Here is a 27,665-nt window from a genome sequence, read left to right on the forward strand (position 1 = left end):
AGTACGGGTGCTCCTCTTCCCTCTGCTTGGCCTGCGCTTTAGTTAGGGCCATATTGCATGAATGACTGGGGCTCAGTAAGTCACATAGAATAGGCAAATCTCTCCCTAACACTACAGGATAGGGCAAGTGATCAATCAGCCCTACTCTCAGCATATAACACTGTCCTTGCACATCCAAGTACACCTCTGCAGTGGGGTAACGTTTCTCATCACCGTGTATGCAACAGATAGAAACTGTTGTCTTATAGTCCCACAAATACGTAGGAACCAAGTGATCCTCCACTACAGTTTGTACACTCCCTGTGTCTACCAACGCTCTAACCTCATGTCCATTAACAAATACAGTTATGTCTGGCTTACTACTGGGCAAGCTCAATCTTGAGTCTGGTACAACACACAGATGAGCAAGTTTGGTGGTGTTCTTGGGGCACATAGGCTTAATATGACCTTCCTCACCGCAGAGGTGACAAATAAGGATCTTACTTAAGGGTTTAGCAGTACTGACTTGACTACCCTGGGTGTCCCTAGCACTGAGATTTCTACTCACTCCTGTAGAGGATGCTGGACTCATCTCTGGCAGATTAGGTCTCCAGGGCTCTTTCACTGCTTTCCATTTTGCAAAGCCCCAGGGCTGGGCTCCTCGCCTTGCCGCCACAAACACATCTGCAAGAGCTGCTGCCTCCGCTGCCGAACGTGGGTCATGTTCCTTAACCCAGACCTGCAGGTCAGGGGACAGCATGCGGAGGTATTGTTCTAAAATGATCACCTCCCCCACTTCCCTTAATGTCTTTTGTTGGGGTTGAATCCACTTCCCGTACAGGTACTACAGACAGTGAAGAAGTTAAAAGTCAACGTACTAAGTCTAAGTCTTGGATCAAAAGTTTTCTAAGTTTGAAACAGTACAGGAAATCCAACAGAATTTGATGCAAATAGTTTTATTAGAATCCAAAAAGGCAGGGTGATTCCAAAAAACGTGAGTGTGATTCTGCAGAACCAGACTGAAGAAATCCTCTCCAAACACTCTTTTATATCAAAACCTTATCAGTTTTTGTAAGTTTACTATTGGTACATTTGTTTTGTCACAATTCATTTTTACTTCTTATTGGATCTCTCTCTCTGAGAGATTCAGATTGCAGGTGCATAGAGAATTCATAATTATTTTGTAGACCTACTCTGACCTTGACGGCCAGTTACACTGGGCTCCGGCCTTATTACTGCTGGGTCTTATAGTTTTTCATATAATAGGAACTTGCTCACAGATTTATCTCACACCCATTCACAATCATCCAGATTAAACTTTGGGTTTAATTTTCCTTCTATATCTTAGGGGAAATGCTAAACAGTCAACTACTTTGCATCAGGCTTTTTCAATAGTGTAACATATAAAAGTATAAGATATAACATATAAAGATGTGAAGTATATAAGTATAAAGTATAAAAGTAATTAAATGGCATTCTTTATCATGTAATCCATACTCATTCTTCATCTTCATAATTACAACAGTGTGATATTATTCCACAAAGTTATTTGGGAGTTTCATCTCCTTCAATGTCCAGTGATCTAAACCTCTGGCGGTAGGTCTCAGGATTTATACTGTATTTGTTTCAGATAGCCTCTTTAACTCGTTCATACTCCAATGAGTCTGCAATGCATATGCACAAAGGTGTCTCTAGCTTTACCTGTCAACAGAGGGACTAACCTAATGGCCCAGTCCGGTTGGGGCCACTGGCATGCTAGAGCCAACCTCTCAAATGTAGTCAAGAAATGTTCAACATCATCTTCTTCGGTTAGCTTCTGAAGCCTTGGTTCTTGGATGACGTACTGACCATGGCGAGAGGGTGCGGGTGACGGCTCCAGACAGTCCACAACGACGTGGCCCCCTTAGCTTCCCATCTCCCTTGCACCACGTCCTCAACACTGTCTCCTTCCTCAAGGCGGTCAGGACCGAGACGCACCTCTGCTGGAGAGACTCGGGCATCTCTGGCATGCACCTCCTCTTGCAGTAGATGAAATTGGTGCTGCATGGCCTTCCACTGGTGCTCCTGCTTTTCCGCCTGCACCTGCTGTGCCTCCATACTCTTCCGGACTACTTCCACCAATATGTTGAATGACAGAGCAGGTTGTGGTGTCTGACTGTGCACAGCGTCACCCCCAGAGGCTCCATACTCCTCCCCTGTTCCGTCATCGCCAGGTTGGTCCTTTGGCCCGGCCCTGGTTTTCTGTCGAATAGACATCTTGTGTCAAGCAAGTTTCTTTTGTGTCTCCCCTTGGGTTGTCTTCGAACGTTTGACCACTTCAGCCAAGCAAGCAAAGAGAGAACCTACTCAGTGTCTTCTACTGGCCATCCCACCGCTGCCACCATATGTGAGGGCATGACTAAGAAGGCACACGAGAACTGAGTAGGGTCCATCACACACACCTACAAGTGTTTTTGTTCCCCAATTTCCGTCATAAAATCGGCAAAGGGGAGACACATGATACGTAAGGGGGGTGAAAGGAGGGGCCACCATTAAACCTATTTCAAAGTAAGAGCTGTAGCCTAGGTGTCAGATATATATTTTAAATTATCAGTTACCAGATCGTTAAAAAATATAGGCTATTGCTTTTAAGTTATCAGAGCAACAGACAACTAGCAGGCCTATTTATGGCCAAATGTTGACCAAATAGTGATCTGACAGTTGTACTAAAATCAACAGAAAATATTTTTACAAAAATACACAAGCTTTACAGGTTTGGACTGGGACTGTAAACGTCTGTGAACGTATATATCTTTTTTTGCATTATGACGCGGAATATAGGATACTAGTAAGCTACAAAAGTCCCTCTTGCTACTGATGTGTTTATTTAACACGTCAACAAACAGCGTGGCTCCACACAACACTTTTAACGACAGAGCGGCTTGCTTCTACCAGGTGTTGTAGTACACAACCTGGAGGGAACTTCTTGTGTAATTGCTCTCCTTGTCTCTCTCACACACATGTAAAATTACCACTGTCATATTTACAAACCTAAATTAGGAATACAACCAAGCTCAGAACCAATGTGCCTACAGGGCCATGCGCTAACAGCAATGAACTCAACACAACGGAAGGCCACAACGAAGCAGAAAATACAACTTTATACAACTTTTTAGGGATACAGATCCATTCTATGACAACAACCAAATAAGCATGGACACACTGACACGTCACCATCTTTATCTATCGATCCAGCCTGATATGACCAATACACGGACCAGCACCACAAAGGCAGGATGATAAAATATAATATGCTTTCACTCACCAAGGCTGAGAGCTCACTTGAAGAGAAAGGTGCCTTCTTTTGTATGCTAACTAGACTAACCGTTAGCCACTTTTTCTTCAAAAACCACTACACGTTAAACCTGCGGTTACTGTATTTTTACCAGCAGTTTGAGCGATGACAATATTGAGGCTAATGGGCAACACTTAAGCTGCTTTACCTCAACTTTCTCCTCCAAATTAAGGGTTTATAGGGTATATAACCGGTGCTCAAGTATGAAATCCACTTTATTCATTTTCTCAAGTTATCTGGCGTTTGTGAAGCTAACAAGCTAGCTAAGACAATCTAGCTATATCTCCTCGCTCTTGTTGCCGAATAATGTTGGCGACAAGCAGCCAATCAGGGCTGAAATACAAAATGACACTGTATTGGGGCAACCGGCTCTCAGCCCCACTTGGCATAAAATGTGTGTGATCCACATTACATTACTTTCTGAGCATGCGTATTAATACCAGAGCCTGTTTAAGGAGAGCCTGCCCACTCCCCATTAAGCCCCATTGTACCGAATTTTGTTGCAGTTCCACCAGAGTTCCACCGGGAGTGATCGTGGTCGAGTGCAAAATGAATGGGAGTCTATGGAGCTAAACGGCTAAATTTGTCTCTTTCGCCTGATTGTCGTTGATAAATCTCAGATTTTATTATAGTTTTTGCATGTTCAACATGGATTATAGGTCAAAAGTTGAATGAACGAGTACTTATGTCCTTTCGATTTCTTACGGGGTAAGTCGTTGTTGCCCATAACACACTAGCATTCTGCTAACGAATGTTGATTGGTTAGTGAACGACTGACTACGACCAGAGATCCCGCTTGATGGCATCCAAAGCAGAACCAGAATGTCAGAGCATTAGCAACATTAGCAACAACATTAGCGAGCCAAAACTCTTTCTAGCATGTGTATTGACAGGTAGAGCCTAACCTGTCAGCTGTGTTGTCGATGCCTCGAGAGTAAAGTGGAAGTAACCAGAGCTTGCCGTCAAGCAGTAGCTCTGGTCGTACGATGTGTATGACGTCAATGCCATTTTCAAAGGCTTTTTAGAACAGAAAGGCGACTTAAAAAACAATATAACACCCAGTGGTGTGTTTTTTTTGCCTCCCCTTTCGATTTCAGAATTCAAATTACTAGACAAAAAATGATATCCTGAGAAAAGTGGATTTTGAGGGGTATAGCTCCATAGACCTCCATTCATTCTGCACTCGACCGTTAGCGCCCTCATAAGGAACTTGAGTGGAACTGCAACCAGTTCAGAACCCGGAAGTTTCCCGAGAGTGGGAGTTCTCTCTTTATTAGACATTCTCTGTTAATACTTTCCCACATCCAATGTACATTGCATTGTGAGAGAGGGGCTAGCCCCACCACGCTCTCCTTTTTGCCGACTAATGTTGGCGCCAGAAAGACAGATAGCCAATCAGGTCTGAAATACGAAATTACGCTGTGGCCCCACCAACTGGCTCTCAGCCCCACTTGGCATCAAATTTGTGTGATCTACTTTACATTACATTCTGAGCATGCGTGTTAAAACTTTCCCACGTCCAATGTACATTGCATTGTGAGAGAGGGGCTAGCCCAGGCATGGGCAAACTACGGCCCGCGGGCCACATCCGGCCCGTTAGACATTTTAATCCGGCCCGCCGAACTTGTCCAAATTATCGTAAAAATCGAATTAAAATTTTTCCCTGCAATGCCCGCGTTTCCCCAACAGATGGCGCATTCCAGACACAGTGACCCTTGTTTGAGTGGTGTAGGCCTATTATACTCTCTACGTCACGTTTTCCCGTTGCCGTTGGAATTTTTCTGTAAAAATGAGCGAATCAAAGAAAAGAAAAGTGGACCTTGAGTGCCGGGTGTTTAATAAAGAATGGACAACAAAATATTTTTTTACTAAAGTCCGATCAACGGCTGTATGTCTAATATGCCAAGAGACTGTTGCAGCTTTTAAAGAATATAATATCAGCCGTCACTTTTCCACAAAACATGCTAACTATGCTAGCAAGCAGACAACGCATGAACGGGCGGCTACTGCTCAGAGATTGGTGGCTAATTTACAGACTCAGCAAAATCTTTTTCACCGACAAACTGCTATTCAAGAATCAAGTACCAATGCAGGTTTTTTGCTGGCATTCAAATTGGCAAAGGCTAGCAAGCCGTTCTCTGAAGGCGAGTTTTTGAAAGAATGCATGGTAGACACAGCAGGTCTCTTGTGTCCGGAGAGCAAATGCAAGTTTGAAAAAGTCAGTTTGTCACGCAGGACAGTGACTCGCCGTGTGGAAATGATTGACTAAGATATAGCTAGCAATTTAAATAAAAAGGCGGAGTCCTTTAAGTTATATTCACTAGCACTGGATGAAAGTACCGACGTAAAAGACGCTGCTCAGCTCCTAATTTTTATTCGAGGGAGTAACGACAGTTTTGAGATAACGGAGGAGTTTTTGACCATGGAGTCCTTGAAGGGGCAAACGCGAGGAGAGGACTTATATGACCAGGTGTCTGCTGTCATCGAGAGAATGAAGCTACCTTGGAGTAAACTTGCCAATGTCACCACGGATGGATCGCCAAATTTAACTGGGAAAAACGTCGGGCTGCTGAAAAGAATTCAGGATAAAGTGAAAGAGGAAAACCCTGACCAGGATGTTATTTTTCTTCACTGCATCATTCATCAGGAATCTCTGTGTAAATCTGTATTGCAGCTTAATCATGTCGTGAATCCAGTCGTAAAACTTGTTAACTTTATACGAGCAAGGGGACTTCAGCATCGTCAGTTTATTACGTTCCTGCAAGAAACCCATGCGGATCATCAGGACTTACTTTACCACTCTCGTGTCCGCTGGTTAAGTTTGGGAAACGTGTTTCAACGAGTTTGGGAGCTCAAAGAGGAGATTAGCTAATTTTTTGAGCTAATGGGAAAATCCAACGAATTTCCTGAGCTGAGCGACACGAACTGGCTTTGTGACTGCATTTGCTGTGGACATATTTTCACACATGAATGAGTTGAACGTGAAGCTACAGGGGAAAGATCAGTTTGTGCACGACATGTACACAAATGTGAGAGCCTTCAAATCCAAGCTGACCCTATTCTCCAGACAAATTTCAAACAAATCTTTCGCTCATTTCCCCACTCTAGCCACGCAGAAAGAGGCCACCCGAAACGTGAAGAAATACAGCAAATCACTGGACGACTTGCACGGAGAATTCTGCCGTCGGTTCTCTGATTTTGAAAAACTTGACAAGTCACTTCAGTTGGTGTCCTGTCCCCTGTCACAAGACCCTGAAACAGCACCGCAGGAGCTGCAATTGGAACTGATCGATCTTCAGTCTGACTCCGTCTTAAAGGAAAAGTTCAACTCTCTCAAACTGAATGACTTTTATGCTTCACTTGACGAAGCCACGTTTCCAAACCTCCGGAGGAAGGCACAAACGATGCTGGCGTTGTTTGGCTCGACCTATGTGTGTGAGCAGACGTTCAGCGTCATGAACATCAACAAAGCCCGTCACAGATCCAAGTTAACTGACCAACATCTCAGATCTATCCTGAGAATATCCACTACAAAACTAACTCCAGACTTTGATGCTCTGGCAAAAAAGGGAGGCAACAACACTGTTCCCACTATTAATGAAAGTGAGTTTCTCAATACTGTTATGAAAAAAATGCATTTAGAAATAATTACAATAATAATAAATAATTAATAATAAAATATTCGTACAATAACCCTTGCATATTTATGTTTTGCTACCTGTTAAATGCCAAAACCTTTTATGTAATGGCTTTTATATGTCATTTATATTAGTCCACACAAACACTCCATCGATCTGCTCCTGGCCCGGCCCCTCTGTCAAATTTTAGAACCAATTGTGGCCCGCGAGTCAAAAAGTTTGCCCACCTCTGGGCTAGCCCTAGCCTGACGTTGTCATACTCATAATTCTAGTCAGAATATGAGTCTGATAACTCTCCGTTGGGCTTCGACTACAGGGCGTGTTTCAAACGAGCCTGGAAAACAAACGCCTCTTCGCTCAATTGGATAGATCTACAACCAATCAGAGCAACAGAGTATGTGACGTATGTTAAGCGCCGCATAGTTGTTGTCAACAGAACTAAACCAGAGCCTGTTTAAGGATCTTTATTATACATTCTCTGACTAAACTGCAAGCAGACTTGAAGTATGCTTGAAGAATGAATACAAACGATTTTTGCCGGTGTTGTAAAATTAATTTAAGGGTAGGGAGAGTACTTGTTCACACGGTCAACCTTTTTGAGCGAAACAATAAAGGGCAATGCATATACGAACAAGTTCTCCGTTTAGGATTACAACTCCATTGGGGCCAGCTGATAAATTAAACTTTTACCGAATCCCGTAGGAAGGACGGCAAAAACATATTTTCCATCGACAAATGCCTTGATTGCGTCTCTCTGTTCCTCTTTCAAAATTAATGCGCTGTCGATGTCTTCTAAAACAGACTCGATGGCAGAATCATAACATCACAGATCTCCAGCGGTAGCCATGTTTGTTCAAAACGAATTCAACTTAAGCGCTCTTTTGTGACGTAGGTGATTACGTTACTGTTGATCATCTGTCCATCATGTATAAAGCCCGCCCTGGCAATTTAATTGGTTCGCCCAGATTCTGTTTTTCTGTAGTTGGTCCCCAATACGAGACCCTCCATACCCAACTTCCCGACCAATTTTTTTGGGGGCGGGGAGAAGTTGGGCTGGCAGCCAGGCTAGGCTAGCCCCACCAGAGCCCCACTTTCACGATTAGCCTATGCGAACTAATTGGCAGAACGCAGTCTGAAGCAGCAAGGCAGGGACCAATGAACATGAAATAAAATCTTAACACAAACGAATGAAACGAAACAATTTAGAAAGACGCTATTATTCATAGATAGTAAATTATTAGAAGTAAACGATAATAAAAATGTTCGAGAAATAAAAAATAACATAATTTTGTTGCAGAGCCTGTTGATAACAGGTGGGGCACTGCCAAAGTGATATGCACACTCTGCGGCAGGGCTCCAGACTGCGACCAAATGGTTGCATTTTGCGACCAGTTTTAGAGACAGTGCGAGCATTTTTTACAAGCACTCGCGCATGTACGACCTACACATTTTGAATTCATTGGGTGTGCACGATGTCAGCACACGTTAGCAACAACGCATAGATACGACGTTCGAGTAAGACAGCGATATCAGCTTTCCTTCTGCATTAGTACAGTAGCTTAAAGTCTAGGAAAGTTGAGGCTATTTTTCGCTAGGTACCTATAAACCTTGCAAAAAGGCTTGGAAAGTTTAGGATATTTTTCGCTAGGTTCCTCTGAACATGTCTTAATCTGCCAGACAAGTGGGTACCCCTTCGTTCTTTTGGTGAGCAGTTTCACGAGCCCTTCTTACCCGGCGTCATGGAGCCTAGCAGCTAAATATTTATTTAGCCTTACCCCTGCCTGTGTTTGAGCTGTTGCGCTGTTATACTCGGCAAGTATCGTGTTGTGTCGGAGGACTGATCGAAAAGTGCATCATACATTTAAGTCATTTAGCTAAGACTTGCATGTACAGTACGTAATGTCACATTAAATAATGTATTTAAACTCAAGCTTCAACCTGACCTCACAGTCTATTCGTAACATAGTGTACGTCTTTTTGTGTCCCTCGATTTCGTATACTATGTTACGAAAAACCAAACCACAAGGTGGCGCTTCACCCGAAATGTCACCTAAAATGTGTGTAGCTTATAGTAAATTCAAATTCTGCATTCATATCCACAATAAAAATTATACAAATATGAAATATATATTACTGTACACTATTTACATATTGCTCTCTGCTTTAAAGCTCAATTCTGAAGTGTTTTGCGAGCACCCGTTTATGGCATTTTAACGGGACGGATCGTCAGTATTTTTTTAGTATGGAATTACGCCTTGACCTTCATCAATCGCCTGTCAATCAAAATGTGACATCCTTGGTTACGGCGCTGACAAGTGACGTCCATTGTTTTAGAAGTTCGCGGTAAGTAACCAGCTAAAAGATGTACAGATTATTTTTTATTTTTTGTAAATGCAGCCTTTCAGGCCGAAAATTTGTACTTTTATGTAATAGTTAAGCAAGTAAACTCAAGGTAACCATGGGGATGTTTCAAAGTGGAGTTCTAGCTTAATTTTGTGAAAGTGCATGGTAATAAATGCATGTTAGCCATGCAACGTTAGTAAAAAGGCTAATTAACGAGAGTATTCATGAAGGCATTCAGTTATTTCATTTAAAATACTAATAATATATATTTATGTCTCCCCTGTCCTTCCCCTGTGTGTGTGCACCTTCCCCTTCTTTAATTGTACGTTTTGCTCCTTCCCAATATCCTCACCTGTCTTTGCCCCCCCCCCCCCCCCCAACACACACACACCTGTCTCCTCAGATTCCTCTGTCATCTCTCTCTAACATTGACCTCCATAGTCTATTTGTCTACTTGTCTGCCTCTTGTCTCATTGCCTGTTGTCCGTCTGTCTGTCTGTCTTCCTGTACTGTATATTTATTGTCTGTCTGCCTTGTCCTTTTGTCCTTCTCCGTGCCTGCCATTTCTGGCCCGCCCCAACGGTTCTTTTAAGAACCAAAGTTCTGCTGTCAAGTAAGTTTAACATTGAAACAATAGTAGGTACCATAATATGACCGTCTTTTATGCTACCAATATGTAATACATATACAATAGAAGTCCCCTGATATGTGTAGTGACCTACATTTGTTTTTGACACAAATATTACAACTATCTAAGATATCAGTTAAGATTGTAATATGTTGGCCTGTAATTTACTTTTCCATAGTATGGCTTCAAAGGAAGATGCTGAGGATGCCCATCTTAGGGAGCTTCTGAAACAAGGTCAAGCTTATGCCAAGGACCTTAATCCTGAACCGGTAATAATGATGATGAAACAAAAACTGTGTGAACAGTACACTAGTACCTTAACTTGGTCATTATTCCAGTTAATTACATATATCTTTTTGTAGGCTAAGAACAAAAAAAGGACCCCAAAAAACAGGTTCAGGATTAGTTGGAGAAAGAGAGATGTGCGGGGAGTATTAGTCCCACAAACAACCAAATGTCGATCTTCAACTGGTAAGTTGAATATTTAAAGGTTCTGGAGTAATGCAGCATTATAGGATGCATTTCTTCTGAATAATTGTTCTCTCAGCACCCAGGGCTGGAACGAAGAAAAGCAAGGACACTGTCAGTGACACACAGGACCTTGTTGAGGACAGGGATCATCAAGAATCAGTTCTTTGTGAGTAACAAATGTTTTTATTTTAGTTAGAAAAAAAGATTGCCTCAAGAAACCAGCCATGGCCATAATGTCAATCTAAGACACATGTCTATGTTAATGTTTTTCAGACACAAACAAGGGTCGCCACAGGATGAGAGCCAAAATAAGAGAAGAGAAAGGGAAGCTGGCTGCTCTGGTCCTGGAACATAATACACTTGTCCAGCCATCCGAAAGAGTGGAGGCAGTGGAGTTAATCTTCCAGCCGGAATACATATTCCCCTGGCACGTTCCAACATCTGGTATGTAGCCTATAATTGTCATAAAAGTGAACAAATCAAAGTAGTGTGTAACGAGTGTCTAACTTTAACACCGCTACAGAGAATAATAATGATGATCAATTGGAGATGTATCAGAATATCTGGTTCTTCGAAAAGATGGTACTGTTTGCACTACAGAATGAAACACACAGAACACGTTGGCTATATTTCAAAGGTAATAGAATTGTTTTTGTTATTTTGTTTCTCTATTACCTCTGTTTTATTTTTTCCCTTCTCATGGAAAAAAAACACATTTACCAACCAAACAACAATTGCAATTGACTTAATGACAATAACACAAAAAATAGTAATTCCCCAAATCAATATGAAAGTGTCAATACATTGTTCTCCCTGATTCCCTTAAGTTTTATCTATTTATTCTTATTGGCTTGTGACTTATTTTTGCTTTTAAAATATCTATGGGATTATCACTATATTATATTGATTTGGTTGTGGGACTCTTATTTTGGAAAACGGGCTTGACTTTTTGGATATTATTTTATTCTAATGAAATGAGAGGATTATTGATTTTGATTGAAAGTACAAGTATAAAAAACAACAAATATATGAATACACAAGTCAAGTAGTAGAACAACTAATTCTAAAAAATTCCCTCACTCCAACCTCATCTCTAAATCACAGCATACACAAAACACAGTGCTACGGCGTGAACTCACGCGCACTCCCAAAGATTTTGTACAAGTCTTTCAAAACAACAAACAACACAAAAATGATCAGTCCGGGTCCAAGTGTCTGGCTCCAGGGTAGTCACAAAACAAATCAAATAGAATCAGGCTCTTGTCCTACCAGTCGTAGCAAGGCGCTTTCTGCTTGATCTCTCAGGCAGCCAGCAGATAGTTGGCCACAGTAGCTAGCAACCCGTAGATGGCTCGGTAAGGCTCTCCAGTTCACACCACTCCAACACTGGTACTCAAAGAACCGATCGGGTGTAGCAGGCGAAATCCAAGTCAGTTCGCTGGATTCTCCCCAAGGAATGTAGAAAAATGTAGATGAAAAGAAAAAAAAAGGACACAGCTGAGGCAGCTAACAGTTCTCCAACCGTACTGTAGCAGAGCTTCTTCGGCTAGCCCACCGTAAAAACAAACCACTTCAGGAAAACAAGAAAACAAGAAAAATAACAAATATTCTCTCAATCGATACTCATTCACAAAACAATAACATATATTACTAGCTAACCAAATCAATATCTTCGTCTCTTTCTTTCTTTCTTCTCAGTAAAATGCTATTTGTTTTTCTTTCTTTCTGGTCCCTCGTCTCTCGTCTCCCTCTAGTTCGGTTAGCCTTCCTTTCTCCGCGCGAGAGCGCGCGAGGCCCCAAACTTTCCCGCTTGCACCCCGAAAGATGCACATTCACAGCAAGTTATCCCAACATAAAAACATGAAACAAATATGTACATGGATCCACAGCATCAACCTGGGACAAAACCACACCGGCATCACTTTTCTTAATCAACAAATAAATAATAGTTCTTGTATATTACTTTTGTGAATATAATAGTTATTTATTTGTAACTCTTTATAAATAATTTTATTTTACATTTAATTAATTTGTGCCCTGTAACCCTGGGTTACATCCTCCCCTCCTGAAGTTATGCACGTCCCGTTGCATCTAAGTGGCTGACTGGTTACTGTGAGCGGGATAGGTGGGCCAAGGTCGAAGGGCTGATTGCTAGTAGGATCAGGCCCATTTAATGAGGCAGTAAATGCTACACTAAGGCTTTGTAACAGTGTCTGGATAACTACAGTGAGGGGGTTCCCTAACTTGTGATAGTTTAGTCTATCTGTCTGAACAGGGTTCTGCCTGAGGGAACGTCTGGAAATGCCATTCATCTCATTATGCCGATCATTCCTAGTTTCCTGGTTGTTTGGAGTGTCTTCTGGTAGTTCTGGAAGTTCAATTACAGATCTCTGATCTGATGCTGTTCCAGATCCGTCCCCTCCTCCAGGTTCAAGGTCAGTTGAGTTCTCTAGAGCAGAGTTGTCTACAGGTAGGTTCCCTCTCTCAGGTTCAGGGTCAGATGAGTTCTCTCGAGCAGGGCTTTCTCCAGGTAGGTTCTCTCTTTCAGGGTTTTCTTCAGGTAGGTTCTCTCTCTCAGGTTCAAGGTCAGATGAGTTCTCTCGAGCAGGGCTTTCTCCAGGTAGGTTCTCTCTTTCAGGGTTTTCTTCAGGTAGGTTCTCTCTTCCAAGTTCAATTTCAAATAGGTTCTTTCTTCCAGGTTCAATGAGAGCAGGGTGCAGCTCGTCTGGAACAACTCTAGTGAGCTGTGTTTCATGTGTTGGTTGATTCCTCACTGACTGTACCGGTCCAATGCTTGATAGGATCCTAGTGTCAACCTCCACTGTCTCTCTGTGTGCGTCGTGATAAACATCATCTTCCTCCGAATCTAAGAGTTCCCTTGTGTCATCCGGTTCTTCAGTGTTCTTACTGCCAGGGTTTCTGCGTGTTCGAGGCCTGTGTACAACTTTTGGCACAACTGGTTCATCAGGTTCGGCTACAGGTAGAAATCCACAGGGTAACAATAAGTCACGGTGCAGGGTTCGGAGGGGACCATCTTTGCTCTCTGGCCGGACCGTGTACACAGGGAGGTCACCAGCACGTTGGACTACCACATGTACATCAGACTCCCATTTGTCGGCTAATTTGTGTTTCCCTCTTATCCGGACATTTCTCACAAGGACACGATCACCAGCTTCAATGGTTGAGTCAGCAACACGTTTGTCAAATCTACGTTTATTGCGTTCAGCTGTCTTCAGTGCATTCCGATTTGCAACTCTGTAGCTTTCTTCTAACCAATTTCTTAGATCGTGAACATACTGGGAATGTGACTTAGGTGGCTTATTGGCAGGTAGACCAAAAGCTAGATCAACGGGCAGTCGAGGTTGTCTTCCAAACATCAGTTTGTATGGTGAAAACCCAGTCACCTCGTTTTTTGTACAGTTGTACGCATGTACCAGCGGCTTGACAAAATCCTTCCAGTGTGACTTGTTCTTGTTTTCGAGAGTTCCCAACATCTGGAGGAGTGTTCTATTAAAACGTTCCACTGGGTTTCCCCTTGGATGGTATGGTGTTGTCATCGTCTTATGGATACCAGCAATGCAGCACAGTTCTTTGATGGTCTTGGATTCAAAATCTGGCCCTTGGTCACTATGTAGCCTTTCAGGAAACCCATAATGCACCAGAAAGTTGTCCCATAAGCACTTTGCTACTGTCTGTGCTTTCTGATTTCGAGTAGGGACCGCAACAGCGTACTTGGTGAAATGGTCTGTGATCACCAGTATGTTTTTGGTGTTACTCTGGTCTAGTTCCAAGGAGAGGAAATCCATGCAGACCAACTCCAAGGGTCTGCTTGTCTTGATGCTCACAAGGGGAGCCGCTCTCTCCTGAGGAGTTTTCCTGCGGACACAGCGTTCACACGTCTTTATCTTTTCTTCTACATCCATGGACATTTTGGGCCAGTAGAATCTAGATCTTGCGAGGTCGAGAGTTCTTTCCACACCCAAGTGGCCCAAGTCATCATGTAGACTTCTCAACACTGCAGCTCTTAGATCTAAGGGGAGTGCCAGTTGATAAATTAGGTCCCCTTGGTCTTGTCTTCTTCTGTACAGTACACCATTTCTCATCTCTAACCGGTTCCATTCTCGCATCCATAGGCCTATGTCAGGGAGTTCTTGTCTTAGACTAGGAGAAGGCTTTTCTTTAGCTTGCAGGTGTTCTATGACAGCCCTAAGATCCGGATCTGCCCTTTTGTTTTCCCATCAAGTCTTCCTCAGACAGATGAGGAACCACAGGGAGGCCGTGGTCATCTTCCTGTTGAAAACCACTGGGTAGAACGTCAGAGTGGAGAGCAAGGGATTCCACTAAGGTGAGGGGTGAGGATCCAAAGTATACACTGGATTGGTGGGCATGATGTCTATCACAGATGGCGATCACTGCCTTTGGAAGAATGTCAGTATGTTCTGCGTCTGACAGATGGTGAAGGGTGAATTGTTTGATCCTCTCTCTTTCCTTCTGTGACACTGGGTCATCCGTGAGCTCACCATGGGGGCGTCGAGAGAGTCCATCTGCATCCTGATTCTGCTTTCCTGCTCTGTACTGGAGTTTGAAAGAGTAAGTTGACAGACTTGACAGCCATCTGTAACTGGTGGCGTCTAGCCTGGCTGATGTCAGGATATAGGTAAGGGGGTTGCTGTCAGTTATAACCGTAAACTCCGTCCCATAAAGATAGTCACTGAATTTTGCAGTGACTGCCCATTTGAGGGCCAGAAATTCAAGCTTGTGGGCAGGATATTTGGCTTCACTCTTCGTCAGTCCTCTGCTTGCAAAGGCTATGGCTCTCTTCTTTCCATCCTGTTCCTGGTACAACGCTGCGCCCAGTCCAGTGGTGCTGGCATCTGTATGCAGTATGTACGGACGTTTGGGGTCTGCAAATCCCAAGACCGGAGCAGATGTGAGCCTTTCAATAAGATACTTGAATGCTTGTTGGCAAGACAGTGTCCACCTCTCACCAAAAGCCTCTCTGGGGTCAAAGTACTGTCCGCTCTTCTCTTTCCCTTTGCTGCTGCCTTTCCGGAGAGGGGGGTATCCTGTTGTGAGATCATTTAGAGGTTTAGTGATCTTTGAGAAATCTTTAACAAATCTTCGGTAGTATCCGGAGAATCCAAGAAAGGATCTTAATTCTTTGAGGTTCTTGGGTCGTGGCCAGGTTTTCAGGGCTTCAATTTTTGCTGGATCTGTTTCAACTCCGTGCTGAGACACAATGTGGCCCAAGTATTTTGCAGATGTTTGGAAAAACTTGCACTTTTGCGGAGACAGTTTCAGTCCATACTCCCTCAACCGTTGAAGGACTTGCAGCAGTCTGGATTCATGTTCTTCAAGGGTGTTGGAGAAGACTATAAGGTCATCGATGAAGACAAGTACTTCTTTCCTGTTGAGATCTCCCATACACCTCTCCATTAGCCTCTGGAACGAGCTGGGTGCATTTGTTATTCCTTGGGGCATCCTGTTAAACTCCCAGAACCCGAGAGGGCACACAAATGCAGTTTTTTGCTTATCAGCTTCTTCCATCTCAAACTGGTAGTAGCCCGACTTCAGGTCAAGGACGGAAAACCACTTTGAGCCAGTCAAGACTGAGAAAAAAACTTCTTCCAGATTTGGCAAGGCATATGCATCTTTTATGGTCTGTGAGTTGAGTTTCCTGAAATCGATACAGAGGCGTACAGAGTTGTCTTTTTTCTTAACTACCACGATAGGCGATGCAAAGGGAGATTCTGACTCACGGATGATGCCAGCTGTCAGCAGCTCTTGGAGGTGCTTCCACACTGCATCCACATCTTGAGGGTGAATAGGTCTGGCTCTATGCTTGAAAGGCGTCTCATCACTGAGGTTGATGCGATGCTTCACTTTGTTGGTATGTCCATAGTCAAGGTCATTTAGAGCAAACACTTCAGGCACTTCAGGCAGGAGTTCAGCTGTTCTGTTATTCTGTCTTTCCACTCAGATGGCACCGGAGAATCGCCAAAATCAAACTCAATCTGGGATTTGTAAGGTTCCGTTGTTCTGTCACGAGAGACACTTGAGTTAGTGAGACCCTCCCTCTCCATCACCCGCTGGATAGCATGCATCTCGGCTAACACAGTATGAGGGGGGATCACAATGTCGTTCTTGGTCTCGTTCTTGAGCAGGACTGGTATGTGGCGGGGGTGTCTAGCAGGGAGAGTGTGTAAGCAGCTAGCCACCAGCAACCCACCAGGCAGGGAGGACATTGATGGTGGCTCTATGGTGACCCATCGTTCTGCGCTGGCACCGTTCACATGGATCAGCCCATCAAGAGCAACTGTGCAGCCTGCTGGCACCACCTCGGGTGTGTTTCCCTTCACTTTCACCCAACCCAGGGCACCAGTGCATGCTTGTCTCTGTCTAACTTCAAGAGTCTTAAGAATGGCTTGGTAGCCATATAGTGCTGACTGAGGACGGTTTGTATTCTTCTGAATGTGGCTGGAATAGAGGACATCTAAACAATTTGTGCCAATGAGGATTTGGGGCACATTAGTCATGTCTGGGACTACTAGCGCTAATGTGGGTACTTCAGCTTCAGTTCCAAGAAACTCTTTGGGAAATGTTAGGCTCATCTCCACATATCCAAGGTAAGCCCATTCGCTCCTTCAACTTCCAGCAGGTCATTCAGTGACTTCATGGGATGGCTTGATAAATGACTCTTATACACCGACAGGGGAACTGTGGTGACTTGAGATCCGGTGTCTAAAAGGCAACTGACTCTTCTTCCTCCTATAATGATCTGAGCTGTGCACTTCATTCCCACTAAGCCTTTTGGTAGTTCAATGGATGACGTTTGGGTTTGGGCACGCTGGTTGATTGCTCGTTCAATTAGTCTAGGGCGCATTTCTCTCCTTCTAGTCCCTGTTTGCCCTTCAACAGAGACTGTCAGTAGTTTAACTGATCCTATTGGAGCTGCCGCTCTCTACACCGACGTCTCTTTTCTTCGACCAAGAGAGGGTTTGGTTCACTTTCACAACTGGGCGCTATATGACCATCTTCTCCACAGCGGAAACAGTACCAAGGACGAGGTCTGTTAGATGTCGGTTCACCAAACCTTGGCTGCTCAGCTGTTCTCTGATCGGTTGGTCGGTGTTCAGATTGGGTTCCAGTCTTCTTTGAGTGTGTGTTCCTCTCCATCTGGTGATTCTGCACTCGAAGTGAAGTCATCTGAGCTTGGAGGTCAGCCAGTTGTCTTTTCAGTGCATGGATCTCAGCAGCTTCAGAGTGGTTGGTCTTGGGCTTTGGGGGAGGCGGTGTCTGTCTGACAGCTACTTGGGCTTGAAGCTCTGCAACTTGTCTCTTCAATGAGTCAGTCTCAGCAGCTTCAACATCAGAGGGATTTACTGTTTGGCGGTGTGCTGCTGTTCGAAACTTAGAAGAAGCAGAGACTTGCTTGTTTAGGCCAAGATGCTTCATCATGCGTTCTTCTTTAGGTCTGTGATCAGCTCATGGTTCCAACAGCCTCTACAGAATTGCTTCAGAAGAAAACGACTTTGCTCCTCCTCCCCAATCCCACCTCTTCTGATGGCTGTACTCAGGATGACTTGCAGTCTATGTAAATAGCTTGAGGGCTTCTCACCAGCATCCTGCAAGGTGCTCATGAATTTAGCAGCCAAGTCATCGCCATCTTCCACTGAGCCATAGACTGAATCAAGGAGCTCAAGATACACTGAAGGTAATGCTCGAGGGTTGACCTGCTTGATAACATCTGTGGCTGGAGGTAGTAGACTGTCTAGGATTTTCTGTGTTCGATGCAAGTCGGAAATGGAGGGATCAGTCATCAGGAACTCAACACTTGCACGCCAGGTATCATAGTCTGGCTCATGGTTGGGCCGTGGACTCTTCCCAGAGAAGACTCAAAGGCGGAACGAGATTTTCTGATGTGATGTGGCAGCATCAGTCTTCACAATGTGTTCAACTACCACCCTTTGTACACTAGGGGGGTTAACAGCACTCATAGGGAGACCTGGGTGGATCATCACAGGAGAATCAACACCATCTCCTCTTGCGAAGCTGTGGTGTGTAGCGGTTGGTTCAGTTCTCTTCGTTGGGGTGTGGGCTTCTAGATTCCCAGAGTCCCACAAGGGAGAAGTATGCGGTGAAGGTGTGGTAGTAATCCCTGCAACAAGTTCTTGCCTCTGAGACACTGTCTCCAGTTGTGACATTAGCGTTTCTTGCCCAGGGGGGCTTGTTCCTCTCAGTGTGACCATCTTCATTAACTCCTCTTACTCCTCTCTTTCAAAGGATTTCCCACTTGCTCTTGCAATGGTTTGCAATGTCTCAAGATACCCCTTGGTGGCGCTACTGCTGGCCTTTAGTGTGTAGATGCTATCTAGAGCTTGCACATTGAGTGTGTCTTCTGTATCATGGGAAGTCTTGTAAACTAAGGGCAGTAATGGCCTTAATGTATGCATGGCTGAGCTTTCAGCAAACTCAACTATTAAATGACGGTGAAATTCAGAGTTTGGATTATCAATAAGCAAGTGGCGATTAATAGGGCCATGAGTCTCTAAACTTTCCTCAAGCTCTTTGTCTAAGTTAGTTTGTGTAAGACCATTAACAATGACAGAGTTTGGGACATCTACATTTTCAGTTTTCACTATGTCCATTGTAAGTTTTTTTTTCGATAGGTTTTTATCAACTCAGTTTTATAGTGTGATCACTCTTAGTGCAAACACGATCTCTCTCCTGGCTGGCTCGCCAATTTTCTGTAACGAGTGTCTAACTTTAACACCGCTACAGAGAATAATAATGATGATCAATTGGAGATGTATCAGAATATCTGGTTCTTCGAAAAGATGGTACTGTTTGCACTACAGATTGAAACGCACAGAACACGTTGGCTATATTTCAGAGGTAATAGAATTGTTTTTGTTATTTTGTTTCTCTATTACCTCTGTTTTACTTTTTCCCTTCTCATGGAAAAAAAACACATTTACCAACCAAACAACAATTGCAATTGACTTAATGACAATAACACAAAAAATAGTAATTCCCCAAATCAATATGAAAGTGTCAATACATTGTTCTCCCTGATTCCCTTAAGTTTTATCTATTTATTCTTATTGGCTTGTGACTTATTTTTGCTTTTAAAATATCTATGGGATTATCACTATATTATATTGATTTGGTTGTGGGACTCTTATTTTGGAAAACGGGCTTGACTTTTTGGATATTATTTTATTCTAATGAAATGAGAGGATTATTGATTTTGATTGAAAGTACAAGTATAAAAAACAACAAATATATGAATACACAAGTCAAGTAGTAGAACAACTAATTCTAAAAAATTCCCTCACTCCAACCTCATCTCTAAATCACAGCATATACAAAACACAGTGCTGCGGCGTGAACTCACGCACACTCACAAAAGTCTTTCAAAACAACAAACAACACAAAAATGATCAGTCCGGGTCCAAGTGTCTGGCTCCAGGGTAGTCACAAAACAAATCAAATAGAATCAGGCTCTTGTCCTACCAGTCGTAGCAAGGCGCTTTCTTCTTGATCTCTCAGGCAGCCAGCAGATAGTTGGCCACAGTAGCTAGCAACCCGTAGATGGCTCGGTAAGGCTCTCCAGTTCACACCACTCCAACACTGGTACTCAAAGAACCGATCGGGTGTAGCAGGCGAAATCCAAGTCAGTTCGCTGGATTCTCCCCAAGGAATGTAGAAAAATGTAGATGAAAAGAAAAAAAAAGGACACAGCTGAGGCAGCTAACAGTTCTCCAACCGTACTGTAGCAGAGCTTCTTCGGCTAGCCCACCGTAAAAACAAACCACTTCAGGAAAACAAGAAAACAAGAAAAATAACAAATATTCTCTCAATCGATACTCATTCACAAAACAATAACATATATTACTAGCTAACCAAATCAATATCTTCGTCTCTTACTTTCTTTCTTCTCAGTAAAATGCTATTTGTTTTTCTTTCTTTCTGGTCCCTCGTCTCTCGTCTCCCTCTAGTTCGGTTAGCCTTCCTTTCTCCGCGCGAGAGCGCGCGAGGCCCCAAACTTTCCCGCTTGCACCCCGAAAGATGCACATTCACAGCAAGTTATCCCAACATAAAAACATGAAACAAATATGTACATGGATCCACAGCATCAACCTGGGACAAAACCACACCGGCATCACTTTTCTTAATCAACAAATAAATAATAGTTCTTGTATATTACTTTTGTGAATATAATAGTTATTTATTTGTAACTCTTTATAAATCATTTTATTTTACATTTAATTAATTTGTGCCCTGTAACCCTGGGTTACAAGTGCTTTTTATGTTGTCCAGCACTTTTCGCTCATGCTTCTTATGGTTACTTGAATTAAAGTTTCCTTCCAATTGTAATATATTTCATGATGTTTTTGCGATGAACTGTGCTGACCGTTAAACACTGTGTAAAATCTTTTTTGTTTGTTTGTTGTGATTTTCCTGAGTGCATTTATATAACATTTAGTCATTTAGCAGACGCTCTTATCCAGAGCGACTTACAGTAAGTACAGGGACATTCCCCCGAGGCAAGTAGGGTGAAGTGCCTTGCCCAAGGACACAACGTCCTTTGGCACGGCGGGAAATCAAACTGGCAACCTTACGATTACTAGCCGATTCCCTAACCGCTCAGTCACCTGACTCCAACTGAGCAGTAAGTTATTTCCTAACTGCTTTTAGATAAAATGAATAGAAATTGGCAAAAAAGGTTTGTGGGTAGTAATAGCCACTTTCGATACTTTAGAGGCAAAGGCAATTAGGAAATAACACTTAATACTTATGATATAAAATAGTTTTACAAAATTTTATCATTGTATTAATGTATTCCTATTATTTTGTGTTCGTAACCACATAATTGTCTTTTGTACTTATTTTTGTTAAACAACTTTTTGCTTCAGATACTGACATTCTCACAAAAAAGAAGGTCTTTGAGAAGGTCATGGGTATCCGGAGGCTGGAGGAGGAAGAAGTGGTCCTCGTCAAAGAGATGAAGCAGCACTGGGAATACCTGAAGAGACGTCTCGAGGTTTTGGAGCAGTCAATCTCTGGTAACAAAAAAGTGTGCATGTACACATTAACTCATTTTACATTGTTGCAATTTAGTAGCAGTTTCAATTAGGTTACTCTGGTGTTTTCCGTTGAGGGTGCAAATGTTTAAATAAGCTTATTTATTTATTTAGGTGACTGTTGGAACCTGTCACCAAAAGGGAGGAAGGGACTCCAAAGTTTGCGCCAGAGGAAACTCACAGAGATGAAGTCTCACCAGGCTGCAGTGAGACAGACATATCTCCAACACTTTCACCTGGATCTTACAGAACCCGACCTGGACCTGGAAGAACTCCTGGAAGAGGGCCAGGAATGTTTAAGCTCTGACACCAGCTCAGATGATGACGACGATGTCAACACCTAGGCATCAACCGAATATCTGTTATGCATTTGAATTTGGGTATTGTGAGACAAATAAATGCTTTTCTAGAACAATTTCTTGACTGGAAATCAATATATTTTACTTTTCTTGCTTCAGGTCTATGTACTTGTTTTATCAACAACATGCTCTACATCAGATCATGTAGCCTACCACTGATATCCATAACATCTGCTACCCAAAAAAGGCATTTCAATATATTTGCATGTTTCTATTCCCCTTATTTCAGGCAGTAAGACTTAGTGGTAGTTAATGAACACTTTGTACAATACATATTTTGGCTCATATTTTATTTACACACTAACCCTTCTTTCTTTCTACCTGTATTACGCCCTCCACAAGCTCTGCCTGTCTTTTTGTTTCTGTATTTCTGTTTGTCTGTGTTTGTGTGCATCTCCAGGCTCCAGTGATCCAGTCCATCCTACCCACACAAGATCCACACTCCCAATAACTTGCGGTGACATACCCTGGTTTGCCCTCCACTCACCGCCAGATCGTTCACAACCTGGTAGCTGCGTTCCTGGCCTCCTTGTACTTCCGAGTCTATTATCTACTATTTGTATTCAAAGTGTTCTAATATTGCAATTTCTTGTGTCCCATGGGTTTTGTGTTTTATTGTCCAATAAACTTTGGTATAAATGTTATAAACATTGACTTGTATGGTTGGACTCACTTATGTAAGCCTACAAGCAACCGTCTGATCCTTTGCTTGGTGGAGGTAAGAGTAGACTACCTATGAAGAGAAGACTTAGATTAAAAGTTAGGCCATTATAAGCAAATGTAAATTTGTTATCCTATTAACACCACATTGCATACAATTTTAAATGATGGATTCCTTGTGGCTGAATATGAATGATCTGTACTGGGAGTGTGGCGCGATGACGTCACATTCAGAATAATCCATGCCTTTATAAAGGTGATTGCATGAAGGTAGGCTATATGAATGATTAATTATATATTCTCATTTTTAGAGTGTTGAACACGTGGTAAGACTTATACAAGTTTTTAAAGTAATTGAATAGGTCTTTATATAATGTGCGCTACACTTAACTAAAATGATAACCGTAGTGAACTTACATGGACTACAAATATGGGGCATATTAGCGTTAAAACATATTGGCGGGGTTCTGGGAAATGTAGTTCTATTTTTACTTTCAATTAAAAAACTAATTTTATGAGAAGATCTTTGTCCTCAGTTACATTTAAATCACTTAATATGACAAATATACATTCATTGGTCTTTTATGAAAGACACAATGTATCAGTACTCGAAAAGTCAAAATTTTAATGTTTTTATATGTAACCTTTACTAAACATTATTTCACATCATAATCTTCAAACATGGTTCCAGTATGATGTGAAGAGGGTCAATCTTGGTCTGAATACAAAATCCCAGGCTGATCCTAGCCTCAGCTATAAAAACTAATTGAATTGAATTTTAGGAAATTACCTTTTCTAGGTGGCGCTGTTGATCCGCTGTAGGGGCTAGGGTTATGAAATTGAAAGACACAGTTTATCTAACCCCAATTATTCACTGTACCAAGCCAGGACTACGTGCCATGAAAGGAACCCTAACCCAAATTACCATCCTACTACTAAATATAGGGCTTTAAGGTGACCACTGGCAAGGGTTCAAAGGTCAATGTATCAGATAAGGGTTTACAGGAATGTGTCAAACTTACATAAATGAACCTGCAAGCTAAGATCTTTCCAAAAATGGGGTTGGTTTTGTTGTACGACAAAGTCTTTTTAAAATCCAAATCTGCCATTGCAGTGAGGTCTTTCCAAGTATAGATTCCAAGACCATTCATAAACTAAATAGACGACATCAGTGGTCAGTCAAATTATGTTTAGGTGGCATATAGTCCTGGTTTAGCACAAACAATATCAGGGTACAGACCCACTTGTGCATTTGTTTATCCCCAAACTTCAAAGATGACTATTTGCTCTGCTTAAGACATGGTCTAAACAGACCGTGCTAGGGTTAGGGGTTTGTTGTCCTTGGTGGTACATGTTCGTGGCTTGCCCTGAAAAATATTTTGGACTAATAAATATTTTTTTTCATATGGCCTTACCTCTAAGCCAGATAGAGGCTCAACAGCGCCACCTTGAAATTTTCATTTTCCTAATCTAAAATGTGTCTTGTACTCCAATGCATGCTGCCACCGGGCTGAAAATTTGCATGTTGCTGCATTGAGACATTCTATGCAGAGTGTGACAAAAACATTCAAAACTTGAATATAATATAAAATGAAAAGTATGAAAAAAAGACATTGCAAAGTTTACCTTTGTAGTGCTGATTATATATAATGCTTATCGATCTATAATACATGTACATTTTACATTTCTGATTAATCTGATATAAAATTGGAGATGATATTGGTGTAAAACACAAATTACTAAAAGAACTACAAACGTATTCCATTAAACACTAAATCAAGATGTTGAACGACGCCATATTTGTAGTTCAACTACATGTTTCAAAGTTTACATGTTTAGGGTTTGAAAACAGAACATCTTAACGATTTATCACATGCAAAGTATGAATAGATTATAATATAATGGAGGTGTTGAAGAGGTAATCAATATTACGCATTAAATTAAGCATGAAATGCCTTAGTTGGCAATGGAGTACTACTCTAAATGAGATGAGGCATCGAGGGATTAGCCTACCCATGAGACTTTAGGTGTGTTCGACTTACAGTAATGCAGCGCCGGCGGCACAGACAGCCGGCCTGGCTGACTTGAAGAAGTGAATGCCATTGGCTGGTCCGCGCCGCCGGCGCTGCATGAAGTCGAATACACAGTCGAACATACTTTTTGTGTAGGCTAGGCCTAGTTGTATCATGGTGTATGGCAAGAGTTGGTGGCTATATTTAGCCGGTTTGGTTAGTCATCATGTGTAATTTCGAATAATTAAACACTTGTTATTAGAAACTATCCGATTACTTCATTTTACGATTGTTTGGAATCTTGTTTGTTTTAAAGAACGACAGTTAGCTATCATTAGCTTTCAGCTAACTCAGGGTTCCGTTGGGCATTTCGGGTGAAGTGCTACCTTGTGGTTCGGTTTTTCGTAACATCGTATACGAAATCGAGGGACAAAAAAAGACGTACACTATGTTACGAATAGGCGTAACGCTAAGCTACACACATTTTAAGTGACATTTCGGGTGAAGCGCCACCTTGTGGTTTGGTTTTTCGTTACATAGTATACGAAATCGAGGGACACAGAAAGACGTACACTATGTTACGAATGGACTGTGAGATGCCAAATGACACGCATAACTTCATCAACGCTCATCATTTTACGTCATCATCCAAATTTGGATTTTACGAAGGTCACTAATAGATATTAACTTTTTTGGTAATTATTGAGATAGTTGTCTGGAGTTATACAGAGTTAAATCAGAATTTTTCAAAAGAAATCTGGTTAATTCAGAATCAGAATGGGAATTTATTCGCCATGAAAGTTTGCACTGACAAGGAATTTGCTTTGGCAGGAAGGTGCATACAATAAACATATAGGAATATAACATATATATCCGCAGTGCGGATGATACGCTGCAGCCTGTTCTTGTCCTTGGCAGTGGCAGCAGCGTACCAGATGGTCATGGAGGAAGTGAGGATAGACTCAATGATGGCTGTGTAGAAGTGCACCATCATTGTCTTTGGCAGGTTGAATTTCGTATAGATGTGTAAACCCGTGTCATAGATACGCAGAAGTATGGGAGACTGGGTTGGGGACACAGAAAGACGTCCACTATGTTACAAATGGACTGTGAGGTCAGAGATCCTCGTCATATCAGACAGAGCCATAACCTTCAAAACGACAGCATTGACAGCGATACATTGTAACACTTGCATGTCAGGCAAAAAGATAGTCCGGACTAATAACATTCAGAACATATCACTCTCCTGTCCATCCTTGGTGAGAACTTGGACTGGGCCCCCGGCCGCCCTTATGTGTTGATCACTGCCTTTGTTTCTTTCTAAATGTTTCATCTTCCGTTAATGTAAATACATGTTCTATCAATTTTCTATCAATTTTAAACACTGTTTAATGTTCACAGCTGTACTTCATTGTTTACATACTTTTAATGAACATGATTGTCTAATTACTGAAATACTGTCGTCACAAAACCAAACCACTCACCCACATTAAAAAAAGCAAATTTAATCTTTATTAATCACTTTTGGAAAATTGGTAGAAGGCTCCCAGGTGTCATCCCATTTTTCGCCGCTGTAAAACATATAAAAACATTTGAATAACTGTGAATTACGGCAGGGTGTTAATGTCCTCTACTCAGATATGCCGGCATACTGTAATGATAAAATACAGTATACAGATAAACACACACAGCTATTTAGACAGTTTACATACTTTACAGGAATTACTTACCAAGCATAACAAGGTTGCCACCGCACGAGGACTTCTTCCCTGTCCTAAGCATTTGACATAAAGAAATCACATGGAAGAAAGGTTTTGATCTGGTAAATGTATAAACATCCATTTATGATTTAAGTATTTAAGAAACCCCAAAAAGTTTTACCTCATTTTTCCTCTTTCCTACTACTTCTTGAAAGAGAAACACCTTCTTCTTTGCATGTACACGGCAAACTGCAAAGAAAGGTAAACAAAATAAAATAAAGACTTATATTTGGTGGTGTTCTATGTAATTTTATGACACAATAGGGTAAATAATGTACATTTTGTTGATGATTATAGAGTAACGTGTCTTTAATTACTCCCTATCCCTAAACATGGCCTCTTGTCTAACACTAACTCTAAAATCTAAACAATGTCAGTCTGTCCACTGTGGGAGGTGGTGTCTTATTAGGTTCCAATAAGAGTACAAATCTACTTCAAATAATGCCTTCTGGTATCTCTGGGAGACAAACATCAGTATAACCAAGAACATGTCTGCTTAATGAAAAGCATGGTCAACCTTTCTTTTTGGGGGGGATGGTTGAACCACTCTTTATAGGCCGGCTTCTCTTCCTTTCCTGGATTGCATGTTTAGAATGAGCCGGAACAGTGGGCCCCTAAAGAGGAATTATAAAGCCAAATGCATCCATTACAACAATAGTACTTTCTGTATTACAATGGTGTGTCTAGTGGAATTAGTCCACCTAATCAGCAGCAAGCTTCGCAATCACCTGTTGTGTCATATATAGACAGATTTGACGAATCTTAAACAACTAAACTATGCAGTGACTAGCATTTATACATGTCTCATGCAATGAACGTGGTCACTGTACAAACTGTAGATATTATATTATACTGAAGTGAGTTAGACCAATATATTTGAAATATGTGTATCTATGGGTAAATTCCTGCCTGCCAAAGTAAATTCCTTGTCTGTGCAAACTTTCATGGCGATTAAAACCCCTTCTGATTCTATCTTGTACAGTTTCATATATCTTTTTCTGTATTTCTCTGGAGAGCAGCATCTCTTACACATACAGGAGTAAGGGGGCTGATGTCTTCAGCTTCTGCAGGAGGGCGGGGGCTGATGTCCTCAGCTTCTGCAGGAATGCGGGGACTGTTGTCCTCAGCTTCTGCAGGAAGGCGGGGACTGATGTCCTCAGCTTCTGCAGGAGGGCGGGGACTGATGTCCTCAGCTTCTGCAGGAGGGCGGGGACTGATGTCCTCAGCCTCTGCAGGAGGGCAGGGACTGAGGTCCTCAGCTTCTGCAGGAAGGCGGGGGCAGATGTCCTCAGCTTCTGCAGGAAGGCGGGGGCAGATGTCCTCAGCTTCTGCAGGAGGGCAGGGACTGATGTCCTCAGCTTCTGCAGGAAGGCGGGGACTGATGTCCTCAGCTT

General features: G+C 42.2%; 1 long non-coding RNA gene across 1 annotated transcript; it reads left to right on the top strand.

The window, feature by feature from the left end:
* The first annotated feature begins 10,103 nt into the window (after positions 1-10,103).
* On the top strand, positions 10,104-10,542 carry LOC124488071. Its single transcript, XR_006958592.1, has 3 exons — positions 10,104-10,191; positions 10,285-10,393; positions 10,470-10,542. It is a non-coding gene; the product is annotated as an uncharacterized LOC124488071 (long non-coding RNA).
* The last annotated feature ends 17,123 nt before the right edge of the window (positions 10,543-27,665 follow it).

The sequence above is a fragment of the Hypomesus transpacificus genome, unplaced genomic scaffold, assembly GCF_021917145.1.
Source record: "Hypomesus transpacificus isolate Combined female unplaced genomic scaffold, fHypTra1 scaffold_118, whole genome shotgun sequence".
NCBI lineage: Eukaryota > Metazoa > Chordata > Actinopteri > Osmeriformes > Osmeridae > Hypomesus > Hypomesus transpacificus.